Here is a 23,857-nt window from a genome sequence, read left to right as displayed (position 1 = left end):
ATACCTAAGTTTTAACCACCCCCCCCCCCCACCATAACCTGGGAATATGACCTTCTTTAGAAAAGGGATCTTTGCAGATGTAACTAAGTGAAGGATCTCGAGATGAGAGCATCCTGGATTAACAGAGTGAGCCCTAAATGCAATGACAAGTGTCCTTATAAGAAACAAGAGAAGACACAGGCATGTGGGGGAAAAGAGCCAGGACCTGAAGTGATGCTCCTTCAAGGAATACCAAGGATCGCCAGCAACCTCCAGAAGCCAGAGGCCTGGAATGTATTCTCCCTCAGAGCTGCCAGAAGGAACCAACCCTGCTGATACCTTGACTTGGGACTCCTAGTCTCTAGACCTGTGAGAGGATGCAGTTCCGCTTTTATAAGCCCGCTCGCCCCCCAGTTTGTGACACTTTGTTACAGAAGCTACAGGAAACGAATACAGCTTCGAGATGGGGAACAATTTCCCAGAGTTTTCAGAGAGGTATAGAACGGGACTCTGGGTGCAAAGATGACACAGCCAAAGATGGAGCCTGGAGATGTGCCCAAAAACCAGTAGGTGGGGAGGCCTGTGTGCCCAGGGCCCTTAGGGTACCTAGCATGGCTCAGTGCTCCCCAGAGGGCAGGCCGGGCCAGGGTTGGACCAGGAAATGACCGTCCCTGGAAACATCTGGAATGGCCAGCTGAGGCAGGGAGGCATCTCCAAGGCCCCACTTTCTTCATTATGATGCAGGACCAACAAACACACATGGTAAAAGTTAATACTGGACACTACATGCCGGCGTATATGTGTATTATCTCCTGTAACCCAGCAAGAGGACAGTCTGTTACTCTCCCCATTTTATAGCCAAGGAAGTTGACCACAGAGTCATCCAGTAACTTGCCCAAGGTCACACAGGTGGCGAGTAGCAGAGCCAGGAGAGGGGCCTCTGCTCCCATCTCCGTGGCACTGCTGGGGCTGCTGCTAATGACCTTCGGGGCTGTTCCTGGAGACCTTTCTTCCCCTCCTGGGGCCTCAGTCGCCTCACCAGAAGGGAGGGTGTGGACTCCAGGTTCTTGAGCAAAGTGTGCACCACAACAATCAGGGAACTTCTGCAAAACCCACCCGGGCCTCTCCCTGTGAGCAGAGATCAATTGCGTGCATTTTGTACAAGTTCCCTGGGTGCCGCTCCCAGGGTGGGTCTCGAGAACCCCCAACCAGGAGAATCCTCTGATCCTCCCAACACCCCAAATTCGTCCCCAGGAGGCAGCTGGAGCGGAGAAGGTTTGATTTATTCATGTTCATTACGGGTTAGCTTTGCAGAGCTGTGGGGAGATGGGCTGGCAGGCCGGGTTGCAAATGAAAGCCAAACGCATTCTAAATTATGAAATGCACAAAAAACCCCGGAAACCAGGCTCTTTCATTCAGATCCGGAGGATTGGATGCCGTATCCTTGGCAACAAGGGTTGAGAAAAACAAGTCTTTCTCCCGCCAGTGTGGAGAGGCCCAGGCTTCCATGTTAGGATGGGATGCAGGGCCTTTCTTTGGCCTCCTGCGCTCGGCTCCGACACTCCCTCTGTATCAACCTTGTGTGAGATTGTTGATTTGTGGGGCTGGGAGGGAAGCCAGAAAACGGTGCAATTGGAGAAACTTTCCGGACTCGGCATGAAAAACGCAGACCCGAGAGTCACGTTGATCTAATTTCCGCAAAACTGTTGCAAACCAATTCCCATTCCCCGATTTCCTTAATCTTTTTGATAAATGGGCCCTATAATTACATCTCCGTTCGAGATGTCCAAGAACAAAGACTTCAAGCCTGGGAGGTAAAATAGTTGCTTTGTCATCGCATTATTCAAAGGCGACAAGGAACACGTTCAGGATAAATTTTGCTTTTCGTTTAATTTACTCCGTATTGATTTTCATCGGTGCGATTTAAGCAATTACCTCTGAGCTAATTCTTAGTTAAGAAGAAGTTAAAAGTTGCACCACGGGGACATTAGGATCTTGGAGCTTCATGATATGGACGGAGCCATGGAGACCGGGGACGTAGCTGCCACTTGTCTCCATTGCCACAAGGTAACAATCCCGTAAAATGGCACAGGTTGTGAGGGGAGGGGCAGCCGCTGTTCGAAGAGGAGGTCCACGGCCCACGAATGTGGCGTGGGGCTCCACATTATAGGTGGATACCCTGAAACACCAGAGGGTTAAGTGTCCCGAGATGGGTGGGAACGGTGATCTGCTCTGCAGGATACCCCGCCCCCTTAGTGTATGGGTGGATGGGGCGGGTCAGGGATTCACAGCCTGCGAAATAATGGCGAGTGGAGGTATGGCCCCCGGAGGGAAAGGGGAGAAAGCCTGGAGGTAAAATAACAGGTGCCACTTAACGAGCTGTGCTGGGAAATGCAGCCATTTGGTCCCTGCTTGGTCACATAAGGATGGACCCTGGCCTGGAACCCTTCTTTCTCAGGAGGTAGGGAGCCCCCGCAGGCTGTGAAGGGATGATTGCCTCGCATGGGGGTGCCTTTACCTATTTCAGACCCAGTGCGTGTTCCTTCGTTCTGCTCGAGCGTGTGGGTCAGTGGCCCACAGGCTGGCCCGCGGCCGTCTGTATTTCAGACCCTACACGGGATGGGTTGGGGCCCTTCCGCTGCAGCAGGAAGTGGGGTGCGGGCAGCCCATGGGGGACTGAGGCACCGCAAGGGGCTGGCGCTTGTGCATCTGTCTTCTCCAACCTCGCTGCGAGTAAACCCCGCCCCACCTGACCACCTGAGCTCGGTGTGTGTGTGTGTGTGTGTGTGTGTGTGTGTGTGTTCTCCGTGGTCTCCGTCGTGCACCGGTCTCTTCCCTGGGTGGTACTTACTGCCTTCAACTTGGCTGCACGTGTGTCACACTCTGTCCTGAGGCACCGCCTGGCCGCCCAGTGACGCGAGAGACAGGCACCCTCTCTCATGCTCACCCGCACTCTGTGCTCCTGCTTCATCACAGGAAGAGACCGAGGCTCAGGGCGGGATGTGGCTCGAGGCCTCCTGAGAATCTCGTGGACACAGTCAGCATTGGGTGGCGCAAAAGGCGGAAGGCGCCTTCCAGGTGGGGGACAGGCACACGGGAGACCGGCAGAGAGGGAGCCACGGGAAGCAAAGGGCAGGGGTGCAATCCACGAAGGAAGGGCAGGGCAAGAGGGGGGCTCTCCCGAAGGTCAGGCATTAACCTTTTCTCTCGTAAAGTCTCAATCTCTAAGACAGTTCAGAGGCTTGGAGGAGGCCAGGAATGTTAGGGAGGGTCTCCGCCCACTGGCGACCCACTGCCCCTTGGCCAAACCTCTGCCTGGCTCTGTAGGGTCCAACTGGAGGAGCCCCAGGGAGTGGGGAGAGAGTGGACGCCTGCCCCCTCCATAGCCCCAATGGGGGAGGCGTTGAGGCTGGTCCCTGGCAGTGCAGGAGTGGGCCCGCTTTCTCTGACCAAGGGCAGGCAGCGAGTGGCGGCCGGGCAGAGTTCGCATCGTCCCCGGGGGCATCTCCAAGTCCGGAAAGGAGGCATCAGGGTGGGGGTGCTCCCCGCACCTACCAGGTCATGTAAGCACAGGGCCTTTGTGCTGAGGCTTTTCAAAGACTAAGAAAACATTTGAAACAGGGAAAAGCTATCGCTGGCTGTGCAATATGGAAAAGAAATTGCAAAATCCGAATCAATACCAATTTAATTAAACATCTACAAAACGTCAAAAAAAAAAAAAAAATAGAGGCACCTGGGTGCTCAGTCAGTTGAGTGTCCAACTTCAGCTCAGGTCACAGTCCCAGGGTCGTGGGATTGAGCCGGTGTCAGGCTCCATGCTAAGCATGGAGCCTGCTTGGGATTCTCTCTCTCCCCCCGCCTCTGCCCCTCTCCCTCGTGCTAGCTCTCTCTTTCTATAAAATAAAATAAAATAAAATAAAATAAAATAAAATAAAATACAATACAATACAATACAATACAATACAATACAATACAATAAAATAAAACACACCTACAAAATGTCACATCCTGGCTGCTGGTCAGCAGGGATGCAGGTTGACTCCCAGGTGGCTGCTTGTCAGGGGTACTGAATGAGGAGCACGGGGACACGTAGGTGCTGTTTCCCGAGGCCACCGTAACCAGTTACCACAAACCAGATGGCGTAAAACAATGGAAACGTATTCTCCCACACTTCCAGAGGTCAGTGTTCCAAAATCAAGGTGTTGGGAGGGCCACGCTCCCTCCAGTCTCTAGGGGGTCTCCCCGCTTGCCTCTTCCAGCTTCTGGTGGTTTCCCGCCATCCTTGGTATGTTTGTGTTGGCTGCTTCACTCTGATTGGTCTCTGTCTGTGTCTTTGCACGGCCGCCTTCTCTGGGTGTACTTTTTTCTGTGTCGTGTCCTCTTCTTATAAGGACGCCAGCCATCGGATTCAGGACCCACCCTAATCTAGCATGACCTCAAATGAGCTCAATGACATCTGCAAAGACCCTATTTTCAAATAAGATCACACGATCTGAGGTTCTGGGTGGATGTGAATTTTGGAGAACATGCTATTCAACACACTACAGCCTCCAAGGTAAGAGTAGCTAGGGGCCAGGAAGGACGGGAGTGGTCTTAAGGGGAGGGACAGGGCTGTCCCTTCAACCTCTGAGATGAGGAATAGCGTTGGCCCTGCCCAGGAGCCAGCCCTCCTGGCTGACCATCACCCTGGATGCCCCAGTGGCAGGGGGAGGTGGGAAGAAGATTGAGAGGGCAGAGAAGATTTCAGGAAGGGACAGTGGGGACAGGGAAATGGGGCATATTTGAGAGCAAGGATACACTAATGACAGAGATAATAAGAGTCAACATTCTTGAGTATTTAATGTGGACAGCTCTGTCCTGTTACAAGTTCTAAGTCATTGAGATCTCCTACCTGCCATAGAAAACAGGTACTGTTGTCATTACCATTTTACGGAAGGGGACCCTGAAACAAACTTGCTCAAGGTCACGTAGCTAGTAAGTGGGAGAGTGGGATTTGAACCCAGAACACTGGCAGTCTGGCTCTCAAGCCTGTGCCCATTCACACGGCCCAAGGCCGTCTCTACATGGAAGATACAGAGGCAGTTTGGATGGGGTGAAGGCGAGGGGAAGACAACCCCCCTTCGCCCTGAGATGGGGGGCGGTGGGAAGGAGCGAGTTTGGGGTGTGTTGGGGGCGGGCAAAGAGAGAATAAGTCCTTCTGGGACATGTTGAGTAGGAAGGGCCTTGGGACACGACGGCCACGGCTTGGTAAGCGGCCAGGCCCTCGCGGGAATTGGAATTTGGGTTTGGACGGTTTGATGGGAGTTTATAGACCGAGAATCTGAATAAAGCAGAATATCCGCCCCCCCCCGCCCCCCGCCAAGCCCCACCACCCATACACGTACACTCTTTCCCTCAATAGCCGGTCCCTCACTCCCACCTCTTTTCCTGCTTTCATACACAGCTCCCTTGACAGCCTGCCTCCCTCCGCCCGTGTGGACGCAGCAGCAAACGACAGCTATTTTGGGACCTGCTTCATCTTCACGTTATTCCTTCCCCCACTGGTTCTATTCGCATCAGCTACTTGGCACAAGGTTTTGAATTGTTGGTTTTTGCGCTAAATTCATTTCCCAGAAATGTCAAGCATCACCAAGGCCAAGAGCGGGGCATGTGTTGTTCTCTGTCTTTTGTTCTGAGGCTTCTCTTTTCATGCACAAATGCATTCTGTCATCTGGCAGCACATGGGACCCTGTGCCTTGAACTAAGCCAAGAGCTGCGGCCCCGCCTCCCACCCCCACCCCCCCAACCCCCACCTCCCAGCCCCCGCCAGGGCTGTCTCCTGTTTCAGCATCCTTTTGACATAATTGCTTAGTATTTGACGAGGGGAAAGAGGAGGGGCGGTCTAGGCTCTCCAACCCTGAGGGAACTGTGGAGCCAGGGCAACACCCCGGGGCAGAGCCGGACAGACACCAGCCTGAGTTCCCTGCAAAGGTGGCCGCAGGTCTATGTGATACGGGGGCCAGAAAGGGGCCTCTCCTCCCCAGCCCTCCTCCTAGGCTGTCCTAGGCAGACCTCCCGGCCGCGTGGGCCAGTGGGCAGTGCCGGCCTTTCTGATCCTTAGGACCCTGTTGTCTGCCAACGCAGCACAAACCCGCCTGCTCTTCGGGCATCTTCTTGATGCCAAATCCTGTGTACAGTTATGAACATTTGGGGAGACTCTGGAGAGCTGAAACTTTTCTGATCACATCTACAACAGAGTGTCAAGGCGACTGGCATTGGGAATGTAAGATAGCCCTGGTCCCTCCGGTATTAGTTTTCCTTCTCGGATTCACATTTTTCTATAAGTGGTTTGGGCTTCCTCTGAGCCTGAACACACAGAACCAGACCTGTCACTTTGGGCCACGGGCCTGGTGAACCTGTCAAGCGGCCAGTCATTGAGGGTAGGACAGAAAATGACTGGCAGGTGGCTCACTGGGGTGTCATCTGCTCTTTGGTGAGCCCTTAGAGTATGCGTGAGAGTGGAGGCCATGTCTCAGTATGTAATCATCCTCATTGTCATCGTCATAAACAGTCATGTACTTGCTACGTCCCCCCCCCACTGTTGTTGATGTTTTATATGTATTAATAATTAATCTGTATAGTAGTCCTGCTGGTTACCAGCAATGCCTTTGTCCAGGTCACGGTCATCTGCAAGTGTTATGAGTTAAATTATATCCTTCCAGAAGGTATTTAAGTCCTAACCTCCAGTACCTGTGATTGTGACCTTATTTGGAAATAGGCTGTTTGCAGATGATCAAGTTAAGATGACATCATCAGGGTGGGCTCTAATCCAATATGACCGGCATCCTTATAAAAGGGGAAATTTGGACACAGAGACGCATACAGAGGGAGGACAATGTGAGACAGGAAGAAGACAGCCATCTACAAACCAAGGAGATCCCAAAGAAGGGGCCAACCTTGCCAACACCTTGATCTTGGACCCCACAGGCCTCCAGGACCTAGAGACAATACGTTTCTGTTAAGCTGCCTAAGTTGTGGTTCTTGGTTATGGCAGTCCCAGCAAACAAATGAAATAGCAATCGTTTTATGAAGAAGCATCTCCCCTGGGAGATTGGTAAGGAAGTGGGGGGTGGGCAGGACCAGGAATGGGAGGAAGCCAGCAAGAGTGGGATTTCAGAATCGTGTTGGGGAGCATGAGATGTCATAGAGGGCCATGGAAACAGCCTGCGGCTCATTTTTGCAATACGAAGACTTTACATTACATAAATTGTGACTGGCCCAGAGACATCTGGGCTAAGGGGAAAATAAAACACCCAGCTCCCTGCCTTTGTCCTTGACCTATCCATCCACCCATCCACTCATTCATTCACTCACTCACTTCAGAAAGCATTTATTGAACACCTATTGTGGCTGAGACTTGCCAACTAAGAAAGCTTGAGGGGATTTTAAAAAAACTTTGGGTGAGGCGCGCCTGGGTGGCTCAGTTGGTTAAGCATCTGACTTTGGCTCAGGTCATGATCACGAGGTTCGTGGGTTCAAGCCCCACGTTGGGCTCTGTGTTGACAGCTCAGAGCCTGGAGCCTGCTTCGGGTTCTGGGTCTTCCTCTCTCTCTGTCCCTCACCTACTCATGCTCTGTCTCTCTCTCTCCCTCTCTCAAAAATAAATAAACATTAAAAAAATTTTTTTTAACTTTGGGTTAACTATTTTTGTTTATTTTTTTAAATTTTTTTAATTTTGAGAGAGAGAGAGAGAGAGAACATGAGTGGGGGAGAGGAGCAGAGGGAGAGAGAGAGAGAGAGAGAGAGAGAGAGAGAGAGAATCTCAAGCAGTCTCCACACTCAGTGCAGAGCCCAATGCAAGTCTCGATCCCAAGAACCGTGAGATCATGACCCGAACCAAAATCAAGGCTTGGATGCTTGACCAACTGAGTCACCCAGGTGCTCCTGGATTAACTATTTTTTGTAAAAAGTTCTCTATATGGTTATGTCATCAGTTTCATATATAGTATGGTTCGTTTTTTGTTGGTTTGTTGTTGTTGTTGTTGTTTTTATGTTCTTAATCATTTGGGGCATTTCCCTCCAACCTTGTTGAGTTCATTTTGGATACCAAAGTGAAAACTGTATAAAAAAGGTATAGTCAGAGAAGTACCCCAGCCCCCTTGGGGTAGCCAATTCCATTAATTTTGAGGTTACTGTCTGATGTATCTGTTTGCAAAAATTAGCCGATATTAGTCAATATATAGAGCTGATTAATATATATATATTAAATTAGCATATATATATATATATATATATATATATATATATATATATAATTTCCTTTCTTATGCAAACAACAGCCACACAGTAAATACTTTTTATACTTTGCTTTTTCCACTCAGCAGTGTATCCTGGAAACCACTCCATATCAAGATACAGAGATCTTCATTTTTTCCAACAAGTGCATAGTATCCATTATGCGAATGTACCACAGGCTTTTCAGCCACTCTCTGATGTATGAGTGTTTATTACAGATAATGCTGTCATCACTTACCAGTATATCTGTGTAGTATCATTGGAAGTGTATCTTCAGGGTCGATTCCAGAAACTGGGATTGCTGGGTTGGGGGAAAATGCATGAAGTTTTGTTAGCTATGATCAGATTTCCCTCCATGGGAGGGTTGTACCATTTTGTACTCCTACCAGCAATGTATGAAAATGCCTGATTATGGGAGGGGGAGTCCTAAGGGGCAGATTTACATAAGAGCTTCATTCTGTGATGCTCTGATGGCATCCCTCTACTGATAGGAAAATCCATCAAAGGGAGGGATGGAAAGCAGAGAGATGTACATGCATTTGTCTGCAAGATGTTTTTTGCTTGTATAAGGCAGGGTGAGGGGCTCCAGAAGAGGTGGGAGTCAAACAGCCTTCTGGTTCTTGCACAAGAGACCCTGTTCCTTAGGGAGACGTCCTGGGAAAACATCCTCCCCCAAATCACCCTGTCGGCTGTTCCCTCTGAGAGGCAGGATAGGGAGGGAGACACCACAGGTCTCCCTTGTGAAGACAGCCATGATGAAGACAGCCATGACGACTCTCTGCTAACCCCGAGAATGAGTGAGTGAGGGGGCATCAAAATAGTTGACATCACCATGAATTGGGCTTTGGTGTCTGTGGATAGACATGGCCATATGCCAGAGCAGGCTCCAGGGTTCTGTAGGACCCCTGCCAGGCCAGAGATGACCCCCTTATAACTGGGAAATCAAGAGAAGGTTTGGGGGTTCCAGGGGAGTAGCCAGGACAAGCAACACTCAGGAAGCTTGGAGGAGAGGCCATATGCCATGTCACAGTCTAGAACGTTGACAACCTCTGGCATGGTACCAGAGCACACCAGCTATTTCAGTTATCTCTTGCTGGGTGTGTTAATTATCTACTGCTGCATAACAAATCACCCCAAAACTTACCAGCTCAACATAATGAACATTTATTATCTCACTCGATTTCCAAGAGCCGGGAATCCGGGAGTGGCTTAGATGAATGGTTTTGGCTCAGGGTCTCTTGTGGGTTGCAGTCAAGATGTTGGTGGGGTCTGCCATCTTCTGAAAGCTCAACTGGGACTGGATGATCTGCTTCCAAGATGGCGCACTCAACATGGCCCTTGGCAGGAGGCCTCAGTTCCTCACGTGTGGACCACTCCCTAGAGCTGCTTGAGTGTCTTCATGACATGGTGGCTAGCTTTCCTCAAAGTCAGTTGTCTGAGAGACAGAGGGGGAGAAGGGGAAAAAGGGGAAGGAAGCAGCAATGCCTTTAATCACTTAGTTTTGGAAGTCACACACAAGAACTTCCTAATGCTATTCGTTAGAAGTGAGTCACCAAGTCCAGTCCACACACAAGCAGAGGAGAATTAGGCTCCTTTTGGTGGTGGGGCGGGGGGGGGGGGGGAGTAACAAAAAACTTATGGACATATTTTAATCCACCACACTGTATAACAAACCACTCTACAAGCTGATGGCTTAAAAATGACAACCATGTATTTATTCTGTTAACTGGACTGGGCTCAGCTGGAAGTTTCTTCTGCTGGTCTCATCTGGTGTTCCTTGTGTAGCTGCGGTCACTTGGGGACTCAGTTGGGGTTGAGAATTTCCAGATGGCTTCACCCATATGTCTGGCACTTTGGCTGGGATGGCTGGAACAGCTGAGGGTTGGCTGAGCACATCTCTCACCCCAGCATGGTCTCCCCAGCAGGGTGTTAGAGTTTTAAGAGGGAATCTTCCAAGAGCACAAGCCCTAATCTGCATGTGCCCTTTCAGGACTCTGCTTGTGTCAAGCTCCCTTACATCCCGTTGGCAATAGCAGGTCACATGGCCAAGCCCAGAGTGGGAGAAAACCATACAAAAGTGTGAATGCTGGGGGTATGGTCCATGGGGGAACCCCCATGTGACTGTCCTCACACTGGCCATGTGCCAATCTATAGGGGAAGGAAAGAAAGAGAAGGAATGGCTTTTTGGCTAGATCTCCAAGTCTGTCTCCTCTCCCCTCCCATGTCCACAGGATTCTGCTAGGTCCTAATAACATCTGATAAGCAGGTCTGGGTCTCGGGCTCTTTGGGGGAAACTTTGGTAGAGCAATTCTAGAGTTCTTTAAAAATATGACAACAAAGAACCTCTTTCGACAGAACTGACAGAAGCTTGAATTCTGGGGAACAGAAACATACTCAAAGTTACACCCTTAGGGGAAACAGTTTCCTCTGAGTCTACTGGGAGGACAGGGCTCGGGGGAAGGATTTGGAGGTGATCAGAGTTCCCCTAAAATAGAAGGCAGAGTGGGAAGCTACCTACATGACATGTATGAGTAAGGCATTGGGGCTGGGACTAGGAGGTTGTCTCTTATCCCCAAATAATCCTTTTCCTAATCATGCTTGAGATTCCTCCAGATTATAAACTCATCTTTAAATTGAGTGGGAAAGCCATGAGGTCTGGAGGTTGTCCACACTGTAGTGTGCATTTGTCCTATCCAATTGCTTCTGTATTTTCACTTCACTCCATCCAAGCAAATCAGCCTTTGGGTGGAATGAGGGCCTTGGTATCTGGACAGCAGATCTCCCCAAAACAAATGCCAGCTGCTTTTCAAGTCTGTCTCCACCTAACCTTCACTGTCTTAATATGTCTCCATTCTTGGTGATATACTCTGTGATTCCAGAAGATTTTCTGGGAAGTACAGTTATGTATTTATGTCGTTACTTATTCAATTGTCCATCCATCCACCCATCCATCTATCCATCCACCTACCCATCCATTTATCTATCCACCTATTTTCAACAGGCATTTTTGGTCTATGCCTTGGGAGGTCACTATGTGGGCACATGGACCTCAGTGTGACCCAAACATGGCCCCATAGTTGATGAGCTCACAGTCCAGAGCACGAGTGCACACAGGCCAGTCTCTACCATCAGTGGATGTTCTGTTTTGCCCGATGAGCTGGTCACAAAGAACAGGAGACTCATGAGTGCAGGCTGAAGCAAGATGGTGACTGGAAGCCTTGGGAAAGGCAGGACTATTGGGCCTATTGGGTGGACTATTGGGTGAGCCTAACCTGGTGGATCTTCTTATTCTTGAGAGGCGTCATGAGACACTGACCACCCATGGTACCATGGAGCCAGACCACCTGAGTTCACTTTCTTACTCCTTTACCAACTCATGGTGTTCTCTTCAGCAATTTACTCACTGTCCTCATCTATGAAGTGGGGATTCATTCATTCATTCCAAATATATTTACTGAGCACCTACTATGTCCCAGGCCCTATTCTAGGCTCTTGGGATCTGTGAACAAGAGAGAGAACCATTTCCGCCCTTGTGGTGCTTACATTATTTTGGTGAAAAAGACCATACGCAGTAATATTGTAAATGGGTAAAAAATAGAATGGATAAGTAAATAAATACACATAAAAATCAGTAAGTGAATTAGAAGGTGATGAGTATCATGGGAAAAGAAAAATATCAAGCAGCAGGGGATGGAGAAGGGGAAACAATTTGAAGTTTTAAAGAAGGATGATGGTCATTGTTCCATATCTAGGCTTGGGTGGTGTTTACCTGGATGTATTTGTCAAAACTCATTGAATTACACACTTAAGCTCTATGCCTTTCACTGCCTGCAGATCACACCTCAATAAACAGAGCATTTAAAAGACAGTGCTCAGAGTAGACCTCGTTGAGACAGTGGGGTTTCTTTTTTTAAAGTTTATTTATGTTGGGGCGCCTGGGTGGCTCAGTCGGTTAAGCGTCCGACTTCAGCCAGGTCACGATCTCGCGGTCCGTGAGTTCGAGCCCCACGTCGGGCTCTGGGCTGATGGCTCAGAGCCTGGAGCCTGTTTCCGATTCTGTGTCTCCCTCTCTCTCTGCCCCTCCCCCGTTCATGCTCTGTCTCTCTCTGTCTCAAAAATAAATAAACGTTAAAAAAAAAAAATAAAAAAAAAAATAAAGTTTATTTATGTTATTTTGCGAGAGACAGAGACAGCGCAAGTGGGGAGGGGCAGAGAGAGAGAAGCCCAATCAGGCCCTACACCATGAGCACAGAGCCCAATGTGGGGCTTGAACCCACCACCCGTGCGATCACGACCTGAGCGGAAACCAAGAGTCGGACGCTTATCCCACCGAGCCACCCAGGTGCCCCAAGACAGTGGGGGCTTCTAAAAAGGAGGAGGTAGGGAACGAAGCGAAGTAGGTGAAAGAAGTCACAACAGGCAGAGGGAGCGGCTAGAATAGAGGTGCCTACAAAGCCACCTGGTGCTACAAGGACTGATCATACCCACTTTGGTTGATGGATGGGTCAGCTTGGACCAGAAAGGACCAAGAGATGGCTCTCAGAAGCCCCTTGAATGAGTGACAGGGAGAAACGTCAGACCCTCTGATATTGTCATTGTTATTGCCGTTAATGAGGGCATGGGTGGGGGTGGGGTTCTGCCACTTTCTAGATGTGGGCACTGTCTTTCCCTGCCTTCCGGGTATGACCTGGGATCCTCCAAGAGCCTTCCCCACATTTTCTGGGTTTGGAATGTTTTCTGGACATCACAGGAAGAAACTTCCATTATGTAATACTCTGTGATCAGACACAGTGGGTTGGATTTGAGGTTTTAGGCTGTATCTGAAGCAAAAGCAGCTTTCATTTCTAAGCTTTATTGAACTTTGTTGTGCTTTTTTTAAAAAAAAAATAATGACCCATCTACAACTTCTGAACAAACTATAATAAAAGTGACAAATATTGGTACACCGCACAGAGATTGTCACTTTGGATTTACTGCCCCTCCAACTTTTTCTGGCGAGTCTCACTAAATTTACACTTTGGGCCTTAATCCATCACTCTATCTTTTAATGCAACATCTAATCTCACGGCTTCTTTTCTTCCTTTAATACAGTTTCTCTTGAGGTGTATTTGCAGGACTGATTTTTATCATTTGTAATGTGGTTAAAACAACGCGTTGGCTATAAATCAGAGCCATTATTGGGATGCTTGAGAAGTCGTGTTAAACACAATAAATTTAGTGCCTTTGATTTTCTGGGAAATCTGACAGTAGAAAGAATAACCGAGGCCCCTTTGAACTCTGGGGATGGGAGAATCATTCCTTCAAGGTGAAAATCGAATGCTTTCTCCAACCTCAAAACCTCCATTCCTTGAGACCAGGATTCAGACTGATATCAAGCAGTGGGTCAGTAGAGTCCCCTGGGAGCCAGATAATCTTGGTTTGGATCCCAACTCAGTCACTCATGTGCTCTGTGACCTTTGGCTAGTCACACAACCTCTCTGGGCCTCTTTCCCACTTTTAAGATGGAACTGGGTTGCTGCCTCCAAGGTTATGAGAAGTAACGATCAGACCCGTGAGGTGTACCTAGTACATACATGTTTGTTTACTAAGATGATCCCTCAGGAGTCAAGGCCTCCCCTCTGAGTTGGCCCCTGGACTTGACTCCTTCTGGAGGAAAAAAAAGCAGCACCAAACATCAGTTGAGTGGAAGCCTCCAGGGTCCACACCTGCAGCCCTCACTCTTCCGACAGGATGGAGGAGGGTCCACGTTCGGCTTTTTGCTCCAACTCGGAGCCAGATGCCGAGGATTTCAGGGCTCCCAGGCCCCTGCCCCTGCTTCTAGTGCCTTCCCTAAGGTGACTCAGAATTTTCTGGGGTCTCCAGGAAGGTTCCTGCCATCCCCAGTTGCATCTAGAAGGAAACCCACTCCAGCCCACAGCGCTGTTTACAAGAGCTAGGTTGTCCGAGGCCTCTCTTCCTGTCTCCACTCCAGACACCTCAGCCAGCCCCGCATCTTACACAGAAGAGTGAGGCTCCCACAATGGGCATGAGGGGTGCCTGTGTTCCAGGCAGACAGGTGCCACCAGCCTGGGTTCATCATCGGGGTCCTGATATCCAGCTCCCGACGGCTTTGCATGGTCCCAGCAAGACGAAGACGGGACTCCGCAACCACCCCCACGCTCACGGCACACCGAAACAGGCACGTTTCAGGACCAGAGCATAACATAACTGCGGTAAAACCCGGATGGAGGCTGTCCACCGGACACGCGCGTATCTCTCTATCCTCCCCTCCCTCCATTCATTCACCTGTCATCCTGAAGGCTCCTACCCTGCGCCAGCCTATGGACCAGACCTGGGATGCTACTTCTCTGGCTACTGGTCTCCTTGCTGTTTGCGCACATGGAGGCATGCTGGACCTCAGGGCCTTTGCACTGGCTGCTCCCTCTCTCTCTCGGATGCCCCTCCTCCTAGACTTCAACACAGCAAGGAGTGTCCAGTCTAGGAGAAGGCCAGTCTGGACACAGATGACCCCACTGGGCTGGGGTCAGGGAAGGTTGAGGGGCTGGGAGTCCAGAGCGGGGAGAGAGGGCTCTGCCTGAGGATCAGGGGCAGGTTTGAACAGGCAAGGATGGGGCCTGGGGGAGGAAGGGCCTTCCCTCCCCTCCATGCTCCACTCATGTTCTTCTAGACCCTCCTCCACGTGTTTGCTCACTCCAAGCCCTTCAGCAGGTGCCCCCAGAGCTTCCCGTCACCTTTCCGAAGCCCCTGGCCCTCGGGGTCCTGCTTGTGTCACATCTTCTCTAAGAAACGGTCTCTGGCCCAGCCTAGCCCAGCACCTTCCTTCCATCCTCTCCAACTGTGAAGTCCTGAGGTGGCCTTGCGAATGGCCACATGGGTGATGGCATCTCTTACAAACCCGCCCCTATTTACTGCAGACCCCAGAGTCGCTCCTGCAGCCCTGCCCCCGGTGGGGAGGAAGACGAAGGGGTGGGGGACTCAGGTGCGTTTGCCCTGCTGCTGGAAATGAGGCCACCTCAGCCTGGGAGCTCCTTCCAGAATCCACACAGCCGAAATCAGGGTGATAAATGGTGCCCGGCATTGGTAGCAGCAAAGACGTTGGGGAGCATACATTTCACAAAGAATTAGTCACTCTACACTGCTTTATTTAGTTTGAACTTAGAATAGTGCCTAACTTATTCAGCCAGGGAGGGGGAGGGAGGGGGCAGGAACGGGTTGCCAGGCCCTGCATCAGCCTGAAGGAGTCACGGGCGGGAAAGTGGTGACATCTGTCTGGGGGTGGCCGTTGGTAGCTTGTGGGCCGCCTGGATTCCTTCTGAATTTGGTAAAAGCCCCCGGGGATGTGAGCGGTGAAGGCACGACTTGCATCAGGAATGCGCCCTTTCTTTCTACTCCCGCGGTGTAGACGCAGGGAGGTGCCGGCATTGCTGCAGCCAAGAAAGCTCTCCCCACCCCACCCCCTGCTCCAGTGGCCCATCTGCCTGCTCGGCTGTGCGGCACGACCTTCCTGGGCTCCCTTCCTCTTGAAAACTCAAAACTCGGCCCCTCCAGACGCCGCTGGAGCTCTGTGAGCTCAGTCCAAGCCCCTGGGAGAACTTCTCCCCCTGGCTTCCTGGACTGTCTTCCTACCCTGCAGGCAGGTTTCTCTATCACTCCCTAAGTCCTAACCAGGCCCCAAGGCTTGGGCTTTGGACCTCTCCCTCCGCTGCACTCCCTCAATGACCCCCGAACGCATCCCTCTGACACCTGCAGACCCACACGCACAGTCGCCTTTTTGACATTTTCACTTGGGTGTCTGAAATTTTCCAGCCCCAAACTGAGTTCCCAGCACCTCCCTGCACCACCCCGAGCCCTGCTGAAGGATGTCTCCACCTAGGTAACAGCCGCTCCAGCCACTCCACCACACTCAGGCCCCATCCCTGGAGACCTGCCTGACTTCCTTTCCTTGTTCACACCCCCTGCCTAATCTGTCCTTCCAAATGTATCCAGAATCCACCCTGCTCTGCTCCCACCCAGTTCCCAGCCGTCCTCCTCAGCTGCATTTGCATTTCCCAAGTCCACCTCGGTCCCTGCAATCTAATCTCAGCAGGCAGCCAGAGGGAAAGCACCAGGTGGGGGGGCCCTGCCTCTTCCCCTCCCTTTTCTGTCCAAACCCTCTGAAGGCTCACCTCACAGAGGGAAGTTCTTACGAGGGCGGGCAGGACCCCACTTCCAACCTCTGTCCTCTTTGCCCAAGCCCCATCTGCGCCTGGTCTCCTTGCTGCTGGAACACACGAGGCACGCGTGACCCCAGGCCCTTTGCGCCGGCTGTCCTCACTGGTGGACCCTGGTCTCTGGGACATCCAGCGGCTCGTTTCCCTTCTCCTCCAAATCTCTGATGGCGCTTCACCTTTTCAAGGAGGTCCACTCTGGCCCACCCCCTTAAGACCCCACCCCCACCCCGCTCCCATTCTCCAGGTCCCTATCACCTTCATCTAGTTTTAAATCGCATTTACTATCTCCTAACACACCATCCAACTCACCTAATCGTTACCTTTACAATCAGTTATCGCTGCTAGAATGTACGCTCCGCCAAGCCAGGGGTTTGGGCTTCTCCGTTCACTGCAGTGTCCCCCGTGCCTAGGACGGTGCCTGGCAGGTAGCAAGTACTCAATAAGCGTGTCCCGGATGAAAGCATAATGCCAGGAAGCCCCAGCTAGACCTTAGGAGAGCCTGTGATGAGCCTGTGTTTGAGCCACGAGGCCGTAGAATTTAGCCGGCTGCTTGCACAGTTCCCTTGACGAGGGCCAAGTCGGAGGACTCTGCTCGCCCACGCCCGGGCGGGTTGTGCTGACTTAATGGGGCCGGCTGCCCGCCCCCCCCCCCCCCCCCATCACCGTCGCCTGCCGCCGCCGAGGCCTGGCCCCCGACCCGATGGCTGCCTCTGCCGTCTGGGGAGCGAGCACACTCTCGCAAAGCTGATGCGAGGGTCGGGGAAGGCAGCAGGCACAGGCAGCTCTGGCTTGCAGCTTAAAAAAATTTTTTTCCCCATTTTCTTTTCTGTATATATATATATAAAAAAACGAAGTCCGAGACTTCAGAAAAATGCAAAAATCTAGCGGAAGAAAAAAGAAAGCCCCGAAAAGGGGGAACCGAAGCGGCAGGCTTAGGGCGGCACATCCGCGGACCCCGTGGGGCGTGGGGGTCGCTGGCTTAGACGAGCCCCAGGTGCCCGTCAGGTGCCGAGCTTTGCCCTCCACACTCCACAGCTGACTGTCCTTGATTCTCAAACGACCCAATGGGTCTCTGGGGGTGAGGTCTGTGGTCTCCCCCTACTCGGCTACCGGTCCCTTTTTTCCTGGTTATAACACCCCCTTTTCCTCCCCTCGTCTTCGGCCGTATGGTTTGGGGAGGACCAGCAGGAGGCCTGGCGAACACGCGATACAGGCTCAGCCCGCGTGTGCCAAGTTCTGGGGTGAGCCCGTGACCTAACAGGACTTTGAGCAGATTCCGCGGAGGCCAGGACACGTGATCCTCTCGGCCAATCAGTGCTAGCCGGAGTGATTGGCTCAGAGGCCGGAACAAGAATCGGTTGGTCCAAACAGAGCAAACCCCAGGCATTGCTTCCTACAGGTCCGTGCCTCAGAGATTTCCCCGGCTGGGGAGTGAGCTCACCAGGTGCCAGGAGTTAACTGGATGGACGGATGCGCAGTGGTGGGCAAACAGCCCAGCTCCCTCGCCCCTCAGGCAGAACAACCCTGGGGCACGTGCTGAACAGTCTCCCTGGCTTCCTCAGTGGGCTTAACCTCCAGGTACCCGTAGGGGCAATTTGCTTAGCAATGTACTATGCTGAGTGTTTCCCTTCCCTGTCTCACTTCCTACCTCCCAAAACTCCCAAATAAAAGATTTTCACTCAAATATCTGTCTCAGGATCTGTGTTAGGGGAGTGCAGATTCAAACACAGGCACAGAAGAAGGAGCCCATCCACACAAAACCAACTCAGAGGCTAGTGTGGCCCAGAGAATGAGCCTTGAGCACTGGGCTTGTGCCCCTTGATCCGACCGTGCCTGAAGTCCTCACTCTGGATGTTTTAGTAACTTGAATCCTCACATTTTTCCTTCTGCTTAAGTAATGTTTGAGCTTGGGTTTCTTTTACTTGCAATGGAAAGAGGGCTACTCATATTTCTATATTATTGACGAAAAACTGAAATATGGTGAGCAATCCAAGCAGATTCTTCTACCCAAGCCACAGCAGCCAAGCCTCCCTATGCTATAGCCACTGGCCTCGTGATGGTGAGGGGTGATCCCTCAGGAAATTGCAATAGGGAGGAAGGGGTGAGTGTTGCAGATGGGGCCAAGGCAGACGGATGAGAAACGTTTTAGCTTCCACAAGCATCTGTTGAGTTTCTGGTGCATGCCTAGCTTGGAGTCTTCAAATTCTGGGTGATTCAGGGGACAGAAAAATGCAATGAAGTTCCGGAAGCTGTGGTGTCAGCTGCTGTCTTCCAGATCTTGTAGCCTTGGGAATGGGGGACCCTGATGCTGGGCCCAGCTCAATAAAGTTGTGATTGGCCTGCAGGTGGGACTGTCCCCTGTCCCTGAGTGCAGGACGCAGCATCTCCTAATGACTCCTGTGGCCCCTTGCTGAGGCTGCTGGTTCACCCTCCACTGTGGATGGAGCTCCATTCTGGGTGGCCGTTCTGTGGACCAACACTCACCACGCACCGTAGGGTTTCTAGCTGGTGGGTTTGGGGAGCTATTGTAGATGGAGGTGCCCGTTGAACATAACCCGTGAGCTGGAGGGTCCTCCACCTCAGATGGGCCCCTGTAGACCACCATCTGGCCGGTACCCTCTGGTAACTGCACATGACTTAGAGCAGAGCACAGTGGCTGGGCCACGGAGAAAAGGTGTTGGTAGTATAGACAGAGCAGGCAGCAGGATGGAGGGACTCTGGAGAAGCAGAGTCTGATGTCTTGCCCCATTGGGCAAGGTGGTCCAAGGGAGCCCGGGCCAGCAAGCTTAGCCAGCCCAGGCCAGGAAGGGGGTTTGGATGGTCTCTGTGAATCCTTGAGCAAGGTGTCAAGGGCAGGAGGTAGGTCCCAGTACCTGTCTCGCTTTGACCTGCTCAGCGTGGTGATGCACTTGGTGGGACAGAAGCCTGGAGTAGCTGCTGGTCCTTTTGCACTGTAAGGACAGAGTCTGTCCGAGAATATGGCCAGCTCAGAGGGCCTGGAGTCAAGAACTGAGGATAGATAGATTACTGAAGACCCATTTTGACACCTGGATCCAACTATACCTGAAGCCAATATTACCCCTACTCCTAAATCTTCACTTGTATGACCCAAGAGATTACACTTCCCCCCACCCCTGCACTTCATAATCAAATTGAACTGAATAATTTCTGTTACTTGCCACTGGAAGAGTTCTAATACACTTACCTCTTCTACACGTGAGTTTATTCACCTGTAAAGTGGACACAGGATCTCTCAGAGAGGATTCCAATAACCTAGTATATAAAAGAATTTGTAATTGACTTTTTGAGAGGCAGAGAGAGCAAGCAAGCAGGGGAGGGGCAGAGAGAGAGAGAGAGAGAGAGAGAGAGAGAGAGAATCTCAGGAAGGCTCCATGCTGTCAGCACAGAACCCAATGTGGGGCTCGATCTCACGAACCATGGGATCATGATCTGAGCCGAAATCAAGAGTCAGACACTTTGCCGGCTGAGCCACCCAGGCATCACAAAAGAGTTTGTTAATTGTGAAATATTGAGTGGCTTTGTGGGTGGGGACCTCACACTTCCTTATTATAGAAGGAGCCTGCTGTGGAGAGGGGGGATTAAAGAATGGACAGAGGGATTCTGGAATGTTCAGAAGAGCCCCAAGCGGGGTCCTATGTGGGAGTCAGGGATGCCCCAAGGCCGCGAGGGTGCGAAGCTTTCCATGCAGAAGGCCTGATCAGGCCCTTAGGTTGGCAAGGAATTAACTTGCTTAATGAAGGTGTGCAGGTGCAGGGCTCCTGCCCGGGACGTGCTGGGGAGCCGTGTGACATCTGCCACCAAATAGGTCTCCTGCCCTGTCGTCACTGCCTGTCAGCGGTTGGTGGGAGCAAAGTAATTAGGCAGTGGGTTTGGGAAGCGTAGCCCCTTGGAGCAGAGGGCTTGGCACGCGGGGGCCCCGGGTGCGGGCAGGGGGCATGGGGAGCACGGGCTCCCTGGGACGCCCACCCCTTGTGGGTTTGGGACGGAGGGGGAAAGAGCTGCCCGTGCCCGCCAGGCTGCAGGCAGGCGAGCTGGAGCCCGCAGGCCATTTCTCACCCGCCCCACCAAATTCTGTTTCCGGAAATGATGGGGCAGCCCCTCATTTCCGGAACCTCCCAAACCACAGGCACGAGACGCAGAAGCTTCCGGAGAATGCCAGTGCCCTTCCCTGGACCGGGAGGGCCTGTTTCAACAGCCTGCGTGGGGCAGAGACACCCTGCACAGGGGCCACCCCCTGCCAGACAGCCTTTGCTCCTGAGAGGCCTCCGTCCTCGTGGTTGGTGGGGGGCTGAGTAGTGTGGGGAGCACAGGGTCGGGAGTCTGGGTGCTCCTGGGGGAGGTGACAGAGAGGGAGACTGGGGTCAGGGCTGGTCAGAGAAGGCCCTTCTGAGGAGACGGCTTTTACGGGCTGAATCACGTCCCCTGAAAATTTATATGTTGAGGTCCCCAGTACCCCATTACGTGACTGGAGCCAGGGCCTTTAAAGACGTGAGTAAGGTTTGGGGCAGCCGGTGGCTCGATCGGTCGAGCGTCCGACTTCAGCTCAGGTCATGATCTCGCGGTCTGTGAGTTCAAGCCACGTGTGGGGCTCTGTGCTGACAGCTCGGAGCCTGGAGCCTGCTTCGGATTCTGTGTCTCCCCCTCTCTCTGCCCCTCGCCTGTTTGTACTCTGTCCCTCTTTGACTCTCAAAAATAAACATTAAAAATCAATAAAAAAAATAAAGAGGCGAGTAAGGTCACACGAGGCCATTTGGTGGCCCTAACCCAACGTGGCTGGTGTCCTTGTAAGAAGAGGAGGTCAGGACACAGACGTGCACAGGCAGATAACCACGTGAGGACATGGGGAGGACACTGCCATCTTCAAGGGATGTAGAGAGGCCTCAGAAGGAACCAGTCCTGCCGACACCTTGATGTTGGGCTTCTAGAGCTGCGAGACGGTAAGTTCCCTTTTAAGGCCCCAGCCTGTGGTACTCTGTTACAGCGGCCTGAACAAGTTGACACAGGGTCTCTCCGTGAAGATGGGAAATGAGGCACCCAGACGGAGGGCCACCGGTGAGGGGCAGGGTCGTGTTCCCAGTGCGAAGTGGAGTGAGGGGCAGGACCGTCCTGCTGTGTCCCCGCCTCCCTCTGGGCCGTGGGGCAGGCCCAAAGCAGGGACACTCGATCCAGAGAGACGGGACAAAATCCCGGGGCACCTCCAGTGTGAGACACAGCTGAAGGCTGTGGCAGTGGTGGCCCTGTTCACGTGAAGCAGTTTCTATCTGGGGGGCTGTGTATCTATGCACACGAAACCCCCCACGACCTCACAGAATCCACCTGCCGAGGTCACGGTGGGTCCTACAAAGGAGAAGAGCCGGGCCCGGCTGAAGGGGCCTCGTGATGCAGGAGACGCACAGGCAAGGCGGGGTGCAGCTTGCAGACCTGGGGAGCTGAGGGCTTTGAGGCCTGCAGGTGGTGTTGGTCCAATCAAACTGAATCGGCCCCGAGCTACCTCTACCCAGCTGAGGGCTGCACTCGGGCCATGCTGGCCTGAGGACCCAGGTTCAAGACCCAGCTGTGAACGGGGGCTGGGGGGTGACGCTGGGGGCATCTGGATCCACACTTCTGTCTGTGACCAGGCCTTGTAAGGAACATCCTCTCTTCTGATGAGCCACAGCTCCAGGCCAACAGAGCCAGCCTCGAGATTGAGCCTGAACTCCTGGGCCCTCCCCACCACACCGGCCTGGCAGGTCAGGGTCTCTCCAAGTGTTGGGAAGGGCTGGGTTTGGGGATGGTTCAGAGTCCTCCCGACTGGCTAATGTGTCTCCCTGAGTGCCTGACACATCCCCAGGCCCCAGGCAGAATCTGGCTTCTCTAAGGATAATCGACAGGGGTCTGGATGGGAAAATGTATTTCCAGCTTCAGCTCTACCTGGGGCACACCTGGCCCGGGGCCTGGCTGTCCCTTCCCCGTGTGCCCTCAGAGCCAGCCCTGGGCTGCTGCCTTGTGGCCCCGCAGGTGTCCTTCGGGCCCACCGGGGAGAGAGGGTCCTCCCCTCCATCCCTTCTCATCACCACCCCCTTCACGGTCTGACCCCAGTGATGATACTAGAACACTCTTTCCTCAACTCACAGGCCTTCCCTGGCTCTCCATTACCTGTGGCATGAAGTTCACACTCCCCACTGTAATCACCACAGACTCAGCTGTCCAGCCTCCTCTCCACCCGCCTCCTACCTGAATCATGCCCCATCTGCCTGTCTTCTCCTCTAAAGCAGTGGAGTGGGTAAGGAGTGATCGATCACTCACAGATCAGGAGCCTGAAGGTCGGGGAAGGTCGGGGTTGAGAGGTGAGTCAGTCCCAGCCACACGGTGAGTGATGGCACAGCCGGGCTCAGATTCCAGGTCTGATTTCAAGTACTACGCGCTCCGGCCTCACCAACAGACACGCCCACAAACAGGGTCAGGGGTGTGGATTCCACACAGCACGCTGAGACTTTGGGCCCTGGGCGCTGGGGGTCCTGGAGGAGGAAGGAGATGGTGAGATCAGAGGATAACGGATATGGGGCACTTGGTCTGGAGCTAACTCCCCACCAATAACAGTTATGGTGATTATGATGTTAATTCCAGGGTCCCTGTGTGCCCTTGCACTCTGATTGTTCATTCTCAGCCCCCCGTCCCCCACCCAAACACAGAGCAGCTGCTGGGCGGGGTCCCCTGGGACCCAAGGCTGCCCTTGACCCAGCACCGGCATTAGTGTTTCTTTTTCTGTGACCGAGTTTTTCGGCTCAATCCGCATACCTGTCAGATTGGGGGACATGCCACATGATTTGTTCCCTTGTCACAGCAAGTCCTCGGGCCCCGTGACCTTGACGAGCCCTTCGGATGCGCCCAAGAAGCCCGACTCAAAGGCACGAGCCCATCTGCCTCTGATGAAAAACAAGGGGTCTAGTTTATTTATTTAAAAAAATTTTTTTTTAACATTTATTTTTTTGAGAAACAGAGAGAGACAGAGCATGAGCAGGGGAGGGGTGGAGAGAGAGGGAGTCACAGATTCCAAAGCAGGCTCCAGGCCCCAAGCTGTCAGCACAGAGCCTGGTGCGGGGCTCAAACTCACAGACCTCGAGATCATGACCTGAGCTGAAGTCGGTTGCTTAACTGACTGAGCCGCCCAGGCACTCCCGTCTAGTTTATTTTAATTTAGATATGAGCCCACCGTTTGTCAAGAGATAACTGAATGTGGGGCGTCGAAGGAACGCGATGAAACGCTCTTCCAGGCTGTGTTGGGAACAGGTGTGCAATCCAAGCTGCCGTCTGCAGAAGTGAGGGTTGGCTGCGTGTGTATTTTGCATTTTGAGCAGGAATAAGGGTGGGACACACCCCTGGGACGGTGTGCC

At 52.4% G+C, this 23,857-nt stretch overlaps 1 long non-coding RNA gene and 1 other non-coding gene across 2 annotated transcripts; one reads left to right on the top strand and one right to left on the bottom strand.

Moving 5' to 3' along the window:
- Positions 1–1,843: 1,843 nt before the first annotated feature.
- LOC147572906 (uncharacterized) lies at positions 1,844–17,716 on the bottom strand. Its single transcript, XR_015245401.1, has 4 exons — positions 16,773–17,716; positions 9,398–9,688; positions 8,492–8,554; positions 1,844–3,579 (listed from the first exon to the last, which is right to left on the bottom strand). It is a non-coding gene; the product is annotated as an uncharacterized LOC147572906 (long non-coding RNA).
- TRNAQ-UUG (transfer RNA glutamine (anticodon UUG)) lies at positions 7,428–7,512 on the top strand. The gene has a single exon. It is a non-coding gene; the product is annotated as a tRNA-Gln (tRNA).
- Positions 17,717–23,857: the final 6,141 nt, after the last annotated feature.

The sequence above is a fragment of the Puma concolor genome, chromosome E3, assembly GCF_028749965.1.
Source record: "Puma concolor isolate L17-30 chromosome E3, mPumCon1.1.hap2, whole genome shotgun sequence".
In the NCBI taxonomy this organism is placed as follows: domain Eukaryota; kingdom Metazoa; phylum Chordata; class Mammalia; order Carnivora; family Felidae; genus Puma; species Puma concolor.
The sequence above is the reverse complement of the archived record's forward strand: the minus strand, read 5'-3'. Positions and strand labels throughout refer to the sequence as shown.